At 37.6% G+C, this 12,521-nt stretch overlaps 1 protein-coding gene across 3 annotated transcripts in view; it reads right to left on the bottom strand.

The window, feature by feature from the left end:
• Window positions 1-12,521, bottom strand: part of Creb5 (cAMP responsive element binding protein 5) — a 398,137-nt gene that overhangs the window by 147,467 nt on the left and 238,149 nt on the right. The window lies entirely within an intron of this gene.

Here is a 12,521-nt window from a genome sequence, read left to right as displayed (position 1 = left end):
GTGATTTTATAAAGTTCTCTGGATGATCAGGTCCAGGCAGCTGTAATAGCTGCATGTTTTCCTGCTGTTCATTTTGGGACAACCACCACATCCCTGGGGGCTGGCATGCACAGACCTAATATGAAACCCACTCATAGGAAACGGATCCAAACAAAGAGCTGTGTTTCCCTACTACATGATGTTTCTGACCAAGTACAGCATGTCAGTTTCCTCCACAGCTGGCAAATTTGCCTGTTGTTACAGGAAAACACTTGTCATTTATTACATTTATAATTTGTCTGCAATTTTCATAATGAATTGTTATCTTTCCCTTAAAAATAATGCATTAGATTTTAAACTTTTTTAAGTGCAAGGGAAGGATCCTTGGCATATGGATAAGTGAATAAGTGCACCGTAAAGCTTCTATAAAGCTAGAACAAAACCGAGAAACCAATCAGTTGTTGCTGATTAAAATAAAAAAAATAGATTTCCTGAATTCTGTGACTTGGTTTCAATAAAGATGGGGGGTTATTTATGAAATTTAGTTTCTAAATCCAGCAAAAAAATTATGCCAGTAGACATGCAAATATGCCAGAGAAAATAGACAATGTGTTAAAATATTTTTCTTTTGCACAGTTAGAGGAGGGAAGCAGTTTCTGTCTTGACATGTTGACATAAAGACCTGGATCCATGGGAGTCAAGAGAATGTAGGGGCAAAAAGAAACAATATTTATAGGAAAATCTTTATCCTCCTTCATTATATAAGTGGAAGAAACACAGCATCCTCCAAGAGTGGTACGCACAAGTAACACATAGTCCTGATATAATCAGTGGGATGGCAGCACAGTAGGCTGACGCAAGAAAGGCAACCAGGAATGAGGATGAGGAGGAAGGAAGCAATTAACACTTTACTGAGGTGGGCTGTGACACCTTAACTAGGGTTGGGAAGCTATGAAGAAAGATACCAGAAGGAGGAGATAGTAGGATCCTTGAAACAAGGGTCATGTTTTCATTTTTCCTCCACCTGCCCACGTCTGAGAAAAAAAGCCCACCAGGCTCTCAGTGAATGAGTGCTGAAAAATATCCAGACCAACAGCACAGAGCAAGATAAAGGGCAGTGAAGGCCCTTGGAATCGTTCAAGGTAGCAAAGGACAAGGTTTGCAGAGAAAGACAGGGAAGGAAGTGAGCTGGGGTCAGCCTGAAAATCCTTGCCAGCAGTGCCATGGAGAATGGCGTTTCCTTGGGAACACAGCACTTCCCAGAGTGCATCACAGGGAAGATGAGCTCTGCTGACCTTTAAGGTAGGAAAGGAATGGGAAGAGCAAAAGGGAGGGCAAAGTAGAAAAGGAGGAGACATAATTCCATATTTAATGATACTAAGGAAAATAAGGTTAAACGAAAGTAATCTAGACTTTTTTTACTATGGAATTTCTCAGACTTTAATAAGGTCATATTTTACCTCCCGGTTAGTGTGGGCAGTACTGGATGGGAGAATTTGGTTCTGTTGGCAATTCTCCATTTGTATGAGTGATTATTTATCTCCACCTCCTCAAGGAGATTATCAGTTACAACAGGGCAAGGACTATCTCTATTTTTGCTCCCCTTAAGAACAGAACACCTTGTACATAGTAGGTGCTCAAAAATTGTTGAATGAACAGATGATAGTTTGCCTGGGTATAGAATTGGAAGTTCAAAATAATTTTCCCTTATTTTTTTGAGGACATTTGTTTGTCTTCCAGAAATTAGTGTTTCTGATGCCATTCTCCATCCTATGCTTTCATTGTTAACCCAGTTTTTCTTTTTATTTCCTCTAACATTTACAGAATGTTCTCTTTCTTTTTTACAGATAAGCTATAGGCTATCATAGCTCAGCCATTCAACACATAGCACATTTTTGGCATTGTCACCAGAACAAAACCATTCTTTACAGAGAAGAGACTGTTCTGATCATCTTAATTCATTTGAACATAGTTATATAAAGAATTTTTTGTTCCAAGGCCACACCCTTTCTTTGGACTTGTTAACTTGAAGTTCGGGGAATATCCGAGGGATCTGGGGAAGTACTCCCTTAAGTCTGGTGTCGTGGACACCAATTTACTGGCTACTTTTTCCTCTATTCTACTAACATCCTGCAGAAAATTCTCAAACTTTTAGACCTAGTAATAATGATACACACTGTCACTGCCCAGTGTTGTGCATATCACACACACACACACACACACACGTGCACACATTCCACATATACCCCATTGTTTCAAGGGGAGGTAAAAAGGGAAGGTTAGTATACAGACTTGGTGAATCACTGTATTTGTATTTAAGCTCATCATTCATTGAAACTATAAAAACCATACTGAAGTTTAATTAGGCTTAATCTAATCCAGATCCGCTGTGTGTTTAAATTAGGAGGCAGCTTAAAAACTGAAAATAACTGAAAAATATGTTGTCAAAAAATACTGTATGTTTATATAACTTGGTTCCCTCACTTTTTCTGCCAAAGGACACCACGAGGATTAACAACACAGCACTGCTCAAAGGCTTCTTCGAGCTGCCTGCATATCTAGCTGTAGAACATTGTCACAGGACCCTGCAAGAAGGAACAGTTTCTGCTTTAGAACAAGTGCTTTGCAACTATCACTACCTTTGCTCATTAGTGGAGAAGGTGCTCCTTTGCCTTTCTTGAAGCTCGGTTTACCTTCTTTTATTTAAAATATCCAACATCCTAGCAGGCATTTAACTTTGAACACCATTTCCATTTGCTGAAGTGCCACAGGAACTGATTCCAGCTGCTGAGGGGACTTTCCAGATACTAATAATTGCCTGCAAAGGCTTTACTCAGGCATGCCTAATAAACAGGAAAAATCCCATCCGCCCAGTGTGCTTACTGAGTAGGTTGTTTCAAACACAGGCTCTCCTCCACTTTTGTGAGAGAAATGAATCAGTAGGTCAGCGCTCTGAGGCAGAGGATTAGATATACTACGCACTGTCATTTTGCAGATCTCCCAACATGAATACCTGTGATAAACTATGACATCTTTATCATCTTCAGAGCAATGATTTAAAGATTCGCGACCTAGCCAATAAAGGGACTATTGAGAAAACATCCATGTATTGCAAATAGTGTGTCACATATCTCTGTACTGTTATTTCCCCCACAGCAAGAGGCTGCTATCTCTATCCATAGTTTTCACCAGTTGTACAGCAGCTGTCAGCCCTTTCCTGAACCCCCTCCCCAAGCTAGAGATTCAACATGGCCTTCCCATCACCCCTTGCTTTAATCAGCTTGGAGTCTGTGAAAGCCAGGCTGCATCCTCCTGGGACCGCCAGGAACTGCTGGTGGGCTGCTGGGCCAGACCTCTGTGTGCTGTCTATCTGATAGTGTCTCTCACGTTTCTGTGTGCCTGAGTGCAGGCGCTTTGTTCCCGGATGCCTGAGCTCCCGGCGCAGCTGCAAGGACTGGCTCCTCTTGCAATGAAGATAATTGCTGCATGCACAGAACAGAAACTCCTGCCTCCTCCACCCCTGTTAAGCATCTCTACCCTGCCTGAAACTCCAAGTAAAAGGCAGTAAGACAGAAGCAATCTTTAAAACAAAACAAACATTCAGATTAGTCTGAGGGAAGAGGCAGATGGGAACTATTGTTTTGACCATAATTCTGTTTCTTTCTCGGTTTCTACAACCACAGCGTTGGTCATAAAATGGATTTTCCTTTTTGACACTAGAATTTTTTTCTCTTATTCTTTGAAAACAAAAGTCTAAGGCATGTATAGGAGACATGGTTCAAAAAGCAATTTAAAAACTCATGCTATCATTTGTTTGGAAGTCATAATTTCTAACATGCAAGCTATTTTCCATCCTTGTCAGTCCATTTTTATGTACAGTGTGCTTTGCAGTAAGGATAAAGGTGCAAAGCAATGCCAGTGCAGATGCTTATAGTGAAAATGTACTGTTTATATAAGAGTATCCTAAGACACACTATAATGTGCCTGATCAGTGAGCAGATGACCATTTGTTCAATCTGTGTCACCATTTGTTTAATCTGAGTTCTCTGGGTGCACAGAGATTTATACACACAAAAAGCAATAAAAACATCCTTCATACTATTTCTATGAATGACTTTACGGCTGCACTCTAATGAGCCATGCCAGCATATATCTGAGCAGCTGGCTTAGGATGGCTGATTGGTTCCACTACTTTACAGAGGAGACACAGTGACTAGAATAGAGAGCTTTGGAGCGATTTATTTTTTAAAGTGTAGGCCAAGGGGTATGATGGTGGGGCGATGAAGGGTAGAGTTGCAGAGACCAGAGGGACTGGGGATCAGTTCAGCTCTAATGCCACCAGCAGGAGTTGTCAAATCAGGCTCTGGCTTGGTCCCTGAATTCCGCCTGACCTGATAGGTTATATTTGGTAACTGGTTGTTACGGGTTGTCCAGAGTGGTTGTCCCGAGACACCACTTTAAAATTTTCACTTGGTCACCTACTTCTACAATGCACGGCATGAAAAAATTTGCAAACACATCACCATGTACTCAAGATATTTTGTAAGGCTGGGGATGTAGTTATATATATATTGTAAGTATGGCAGGGCAGGTGATACGACTGGTGACTTGATGGGATAAATGTATTTTTAAAGAGTCTATGTGTGTCTGAAATTTGTCTACACAGAAAATTATTCCATTATTTGAAATTTTCTTGAAAACTCCCTTTCCTTACTTTTCTTCTCTCCAAAATAGTTTCATGTGCTGTGCTATGAACTGGCTGTCTGAAATATTGTAAGTATGGCAGGGCAGGTGATACGACTGGTGACTTGATGGGATAAATGTATTTTTAAAGAGTCTATGTGTGTCTGAAATTTGTCTACACAGAAAATTATTCCATTATTTGAAATTTTCTTGAAAACTCCCTTTCCTTACTTTTCTTCTCTCCAAAATAGTTTCATGTGCTGTGCTATGAACTGGCTGTCTGAAACATTTTTCTGAAAAATAGGACCCTGAAAGAGAGGTTGAAATCATCCTAGGTGAAAACATAAAAGGTCAGAAAACTGGCTTGTTACGATCAAAGAGAAATGCACTACAAATAAGGTACCCTAGGGTAAACTGTAAATCCCCAAGAGGAGTAGAAATACTGGCTGAGCAGAGCCATGCTTTCTTATAAAAAAGCTACCACCACTCACCCACTCCTCTTCCAGCAGCAGTGGTCAAGAGTTTGCAGTGACAACTGCTACAGTGCAAATCCAAGGCTGCGTCCAATAAGCCTTGCGGGGACACCACTTCTCCCTTTTACACTTTGGACCCAGACTTTGGATTATTTATCTGCCATGCTACTGTGAAAATCACCCGATTCTAACTCAGGAATACTGCAAAGAAAGAAATGAATAGGTAAAAATAAGACTAATGTCCTTCGATTGTTCTTAAGAAAGTTGCACGCCATAATAGCACTAAGAGGCTAAAGGCCATGTTATCCTATTGATTCAGGAGCAAGGAAGTCTACGCCCAAAGGAGAATATAATTTGTTTAGCTGTGATGATCATTTTAACAAAACTTTCATTAGAAATGTTTTGTTGTTTTTATTTTCAGTTCAATTAACTTTTAAAAGACAAATTTACGTCCAACTAGATTCCAGCTTTTGTCAACAGTGTCTTTCTGGCTATTAATATGAGTAAATGTTATGATAATGTCAGGTGACCAATTCACACAAGGATAGAACTGGGCTGCATTTTAGACAACAATCCAAACACATTTCCATTTCTTCTTTCTTACTCAATAGAAGTTTTATTAAATTGATTTAATCTATATTTTCAAAATATTTTGGAAGGTGTTAATCAACTGTTAGCTTGGATGAGGATTAGCTAAATTGGGATGTTATTCCATTTATGGTTTTTGCACAAAGCTCACTTAATTGAAGACATTTAGAGCTCTCCAAACAGAATTGATGTGTACTACAAAGAAAAAAAAATCCTATGTATTAAATTGCAAATAGGACACCATTATGGAAGCTAAACTCATACACACATCATGACTAACAGAATGCTTTTTCATTTTTTTTTCTTTTTTAGTACCAGGAATTAAAATCGGGGTACTTTACTCCTGAAACATCTCCAGTCCTTTTCAATTTTATGTTCTGAGACAGTGTCTCCCTAAGTTGCCCAGGCTGGTCCAAGATTTATGATCTTTCTGCCTCAGACTTCTGGATAGCTGGAACTACAAGTATGTCCTAGCAAGAAACTTTTTATTAATGATAAAAAACCATATAACATAAAGTTAATTATCTTATTCATTTTAAGTATATAATTTAACAGAAGTCTTTTAAATTTTATTTCATTTGAAGATTTTTTGGTGTAACTTTTCCGATAGGCAAAATGTTTTAAGGGTTTTACAGTAAAAACCTGCATTTCTACCACTGAAACTAAGAAATTAAAGTTACAAACAGCATTGAATTTTCACCTGTAAACCTTCCCCAGGTCCTAACCACTTCCCTTCCCTCAGATACAGAGGCCTTGCATTTGGTGACTCTTGTTCCTACGACTGTCTTTAAGAACCTAAGTGTGTATATTTAAGCCTCACACTTATCCCTGAAGATGATGGTTTGTATCTGCTGTGTTGCCTGGTTATGTGGGAAGGTTACAAACAGCATTGAATTTTCACCTGTAAACCTTCCCCAGGTCCTAACCACTTCCCTTCCCCTCAGATACAGAGGCCTTGCATTTGGTGACTCTTGTTCCTATGACTGTCTTTAAGAACCTAAGTGTGTATATTTAAGCCTCACACTTATCCCTGAGGATGATGGTTTGTATCTGCTGTGTTGCCTGGTTATGTGGGAACTAGTAAAATGTTATACTTTAATTTGAAAGAATATTGCTTATAGACCACCTCATATCTCCAAATCATTCACCATCTCATCACTGGTGACCCCATTCTGCAAATCTAGAAGACAAACTGCAGCAAAGGCAAATGAATTACCCAGGGACACTTGACTTCTCAGTTGCAGGATGCAAAAGAAAACACAGCATGGAGCCTCCCACCCATGTCTCCTACTAGCCTACGATGCTGTTGTGCACTAGTGCTTCATAACATATTTATAAGTGCTCCACAATATGTAATAAATCACTATGTATTGATTTAAACAGTGCCATTTGCAAGCCTCAAAGTGCTGTACTGTATTACATGCATAAAGGATTCAAACCACTTTGCCAGTCACTGGCAGGCAGAAACAGCTTGGTTAGGAGCCCTGGCTTTTCAAGTAGTGTCAGCAAAACTCAGAAAACCCAGAACTTGGAAGGGGGAGTGAATTGCATCAACTTCTTAAAGCAGCAAAACTCTGCTAATTGCCGAGGAGATATGTGCTTAGATTTTTAACGGCTTGAATAGAGAGAATTTTTATTGTATAAGTCAGTGCTTTTTATTGGAGGTTTGTTGTAGCTGCAACTTTACAGGTGTAATATATGTTGGCTACTGGAAATGGAAGACAGCTTTAAACTGAAAAGCAGGAAAGATATACACACTCCTATCTGCAGCTTCAAGTGACAGGAACTTGTTAATTTCATTCAAATGCTTTGCATCGAAAAGAAATTAAAATGGTAAGTTCTTGAGATTTAAAAATTCACTATAAAGGCAGTGGTATATGGAGCCAATTGTACTGGCTCTTGTGAGAGCAAATTGTTAAATATTCAAGGTACCTTGCAAGCAGAGAGGATGCTAAGGACTGAACCCAAACTTCACCTATGCTAGGCACATAGTCTACCACTGAGCTACATCCCCAGCCTGTAAGTGGGTTCTTAAACTGCTGGTAGCTTGACATGGACCATAGTAGGAGCATTCACTCCATGGAAGTGGGTGGGCAAATGCTGCAAATTAGCTCCTCCCTCAGCTGGTGAGGGCACACCACTGCTTCTACATATCCTTGGAATGGTACAGCCTGCACTTGAGTCTAATTTTGACTGGACTTTGTAGAGCCTTTTGATCAGCCTAAGGATTCATTCACAGCTGAAAAACATCACTGTAACTGACAGGTAAAAAATATGAGGCAATGTCTATCTAGCAAGGTCTCTTGGCTGAGTGGGAAATTCACATTTTCCCACAGTGAAATGCATGGAAATACCTACTTCTAAAGAAATAAAATAAATGTATAATGAATGTTTTCACCTACACTCAGCTTCAATAAAACACTACTTGCCTTCATTTTGGAGATCTGAAAGAGCAAGCCATGTCAACACACTGACAAGTTACAGAATCACTTCTCTCCCCCAGAAAACACTTGTATCTCAAAACCCCATCATCCTAAAGTGCCTCAAGGTTAGAAAGAGTGCAAAATCATATACAATGTTTTGTGAATATACTTTTTCAAATGGTAACTATAGTTATTTATGAAAAGCTTTTCCACACTAAAAGCCATTGTTGAAGTGGTGCCTTCATGTCTTTTGGTTAAAAGGAATATTTTCAATTCAATGTTAACATTTTACATGGAAATTATCCAAAGTAATTACTCCAACTCTCTGCCAAATCAAACAGAACTTGTTACTCATTTTCCTAATTTTACTTTCTTCCTAATTTTAGCTTCACTTATGTCTGGGGATACAGAGCTCAAAGCTATTGAAAGTCTGAAGATTTATATAAGTAGAAGAAATAAGATTGAATTTGGAATATTCATCATCAAATTTTTGGAGATGAGTACAAAGGCAACTGTATATCAATTATATTTTATTCAATCAGATTTTCCTTATACTTAAAAGACATCCTGTCATGGTTGATATCATTAGTTCATTGAGATCAACCTATCAGTAATAGGTATCTCAGTTTTTTTTGTTGTTTTTTTGCTTGTTTGTTTGTTTTTTGGTACCAGGGATTGAACTCAGGACCTTCTACCTGCAAGGCAGGCAGCAGCACCACTGAGCTAAATCCCCGGCCCTGGTACCTCAGTTTAAAATGAATTCTTTCCCAGATGTATATGTGTGACTAAAGAATTATGTACTAACAGTTTATTAAGTGTCTAAACTACATGACATAGCTTGCATGTATGCTTGTTTATCTTTGCAACATAGGTACAGAATATTATTATGTAAAATCATTTTACATTCAGTGAAACTAAGGCTCAAAGAGAGTAGGGGAAGCAAAAAGAAAGAATAGGAGACAGAATTCAGACCTGCTCTGGTTGGCTGCTTTCCACCATACCACCTGTCTCAGTATAATGCAATCTTAATTACCACATAACCATACTCTGCCATCTATATCTGTTTTCTGTAAGTATGCAGACATTTTGTAGATTAGAGCCATTAAAAGTTTAGGTTACCAGAATAAATGTATTTGAAACCATAATGTGAAAACACAATTTCCATTATAACTTTAAAGCAAGTTTAAAATGGGAGCTTTTATATCAGGAATGAAATTAGGAATTATAATATGGCCGTCTTGTTATACTAAGTGCAGTAACTATTTTTGGGAATGAAGGCATCATTAATTTGAAATATTAGATTCGAGAAATTATAATTTAAATTATAAATTTAAAATGCTTGCTACAGGTTCATCACTAAAATTATTGTTAATTATTTTGGGATTAAGAGATTACTTTATAACCAAAATTTATGATTGTATTAGTTTTACTAATTTGCATATACCGATGCTAACATTTTCACTTTTAACCATAAAAGACTAGTAGATCAAATGTCATTTATCCTATTTTACAAATGAAGACACTTTAGGCAGATAGAAAGTAGCAGACCCAGAATTAGAATTTAACTCTTAGGATGTGAAGCAGAAAGGAGACTATTAGAGAAAATGAAGTCAGTCAGGGCACAGCAGGGTAAGGGGTGTAACAGGTGATGAAAAGTTAAAAGTATATCAAGTGCATGTGTAAATATGCCAAAATGAAATACATGATTCTGTATAGCTAATAGGCACTAAAAATTAAAAAATTTAAAAACCAAAAGCCATTAAAGATGTCTAAACAATTGTCATAAACGTGAAAAGACAATGTCAAAATGACATATAAGATCAAAATATATAACACTAAATATGATGTTGTTTCTCTGGGTCTAAAGTTCCATTTTAGATAGGTGAAATAAGAAAACTGGTATGAGAAAAGTGAAGCAAAAGTAAACAAACCTTATGATCTGTACTTTACCTTACAAATGAAATAAACATTTTTCATTGCTGAATAAAACAATTTTTATTATATGACTCATATCTAGTGCTTCTTCTAAGTTACCACACAAGACAGTGAACTTACAAGAGTTTGAAATAATTTTGAAAGCACAAGACCTGGATATAGTATGTCTGATAAAAGAATGAAAAAGTTCAACTCAAAACATGACATGTGTGGGCCGGGGATTTGGCTCAGTGGTTCCGTTGCCTGCCCCACTAGCGCAAGGGCCTGAGTTCGATCTCTGGTACCAAAACAAAAACAACAACAACAAAAAAACATAACATGTGCATTTAAGAATACAAATAACACCTTGGAAGGGTATATTTTGAAGGGAGGAAAGAAAGTTAAGCAAACTCTTATATTTGTCCTATGTTGATACTAAGGGCCTGGTGAACGAAGAAGGACCAAAAAAATTGAAATAGACAGAAAGGCCCAGAAGTCTTTTGTAAGAGTGTTTCAAGCTAATTTAAGGATCATTCCATATGTTGCTTATTCTGCATGTTCCATACATATGCAGCTTTAACGTTCACAAGGCACCTGGCTGGGCCACTTTTTGAAACTATTTTCTGGGGAACACTGTTTCTTTCAAGTTCCCTTCCGCCAAGAATGCAGTTATAATCTTCTGTACTATTTTCAGCACAGTCCACTACATTCTAAAAGGATAGTAACAGTAGTATTTTTGTAAATTGGCCTCTAGTCACTCGTGTGAGTTTCAATAAAAATTACCTGGCACATACTAAAGTATATTTGTTAAAAAGTGTATTTGTTTTATGGGTTAATTAGGCCAAAGGTGCAAACATACCTTTCCTACAAATGGAAAAAAAATAGCAAAATCAAAATCATATTCTCTAGCCATGAGCTTTCTTTATAATTCCCATTCTGCCTTTCACCATCCCTGCCAAATCTGGATTGCTGCCATTCCTGAAAAAAAAAAAAAACCCAAAACAGGTTTTGTGGCAACTAATAATGGTATTTTGCTTTGCTAGAGCACAGACCCTTGCTATCTTTATGTGAACCAAGGAAACATATCAGAAAACTTCAGTGCACTACACCAACATCCAATAATCAGATTGAGTAAAATCAGCATTTTTTTTCCTTTTTTAAAACAAGATGATTGAATTTGAGATCTAAAGAGCCATCTGCTATTAAATGTGCTTATGAGTATAGGTGAGTGCATACTCAACTTTGCAAAGCAATTGGTGATGTTCTTTTCCTTTGTTATTAAGTAATACGTGCTCCAGAATTTTTTTACTTTTCTTACATCACTGAGCTAAATAACCTAGTGATGATTTGTTTCCTACTAATCTTAACATTAATTTCCTATGGAAAAAAAATGCACTGGGCTAATTCTTAGTAGCCCGGTGTTTTGATGTTTTAGCGTTCCACTTGAGAGATTTTAGACTATCTGGGTTTACATGATTGAAACAGCATGACTATGTCCTGGCAGAAGCAATCAGTTCAGGCAGCTAAATGATGTGTAGATGGAAAAGACCACACAATTGTTTTGACCAAAGGCAATCAATACTGTTTATGAGGACAGCAGATCAGCTGGGCTACAGGTTCACTCAGAGGCTGCAAGTCGTTACGATTTACAATTCAGGCAAATGACAGAAGACCTCATTCTAGAGAATCTGGGTTTCTAGGTATGTAAGAAATGCCCAAGTTGGCATCTGGCACAGAAAAACTATTTAACAAATGTTACTCTTTTGTATTTCTTTATCACAGTTACAGATTTTTTTAAACTTTTCACTGAATTATGTGTCTTCACCATTAAGGACCACCACACAGAGAGATATGGGGACTACTGTTATGTACATGGAGAAAAAGGAGACACAGGAAGGTTAGCACATTCTAAGCGACTCAGCCGTTACCATGTTTTAGTGTAGGGCAGCCTGGTAGGTTTTGATAAGAGAGCTTCCTCTGTAAAATTGCACTGTTTCTTACATTGTACTAGATATTTTCCAGTAATTAGATGAATGCTCAGCTTATTAGTTCATGACAATATTATCAACTTGATATTTCATAAGAAGCAACAATGAAAGGTAAGCAATTTGCTCCAAAATATTATTTTACTCATTCATTAATTCAATCGATCAATCATTCATCAAATAATTATCAAGGAAATTCTATTTGCAAGGCACTACAGAGAACACAAGAGCTACTAAGTCAGGGATGGTGGTGAAGGCCCTGTAATTACAGTACTCTGAGAGGCTGAGGCAGGAGAGTTTGAGTCCTGCCTAGTCAATTTAGCAATTTAGTGAGAACCTGTTTTAAGATAAAAAATTTCTTAAATGGTTGATGTATATTTGATTGAGAAGGCTCTGGCTTCAACTCCAAGTACTGTGAAATGAAACAAGACAAAACCAACAAAATCCAGTAACACACAGGAATGCACATGCACACA

This window comes from Fukomys damarensis, unplaced genomic scaffold, assembly GCF_012274545.1.
Source record: "Fukomys damarensis isolate Sample0158 unplaced genomic scaffold, DMR_v1.0_HiC HiC_scaffold_4, whole genome shotgun sequence".
In the NCBI taxonomy this organism is placed as follows: domain Eukaryota; kingdom Metazoa; phylum Chordata; class Mammalia; order Rodentia; family Bathyergidae; genus Fukomys; species Fukomys damarensis.
This window is presented reverse-complemented; position numbering and strand designations above follow the sequence as displayed.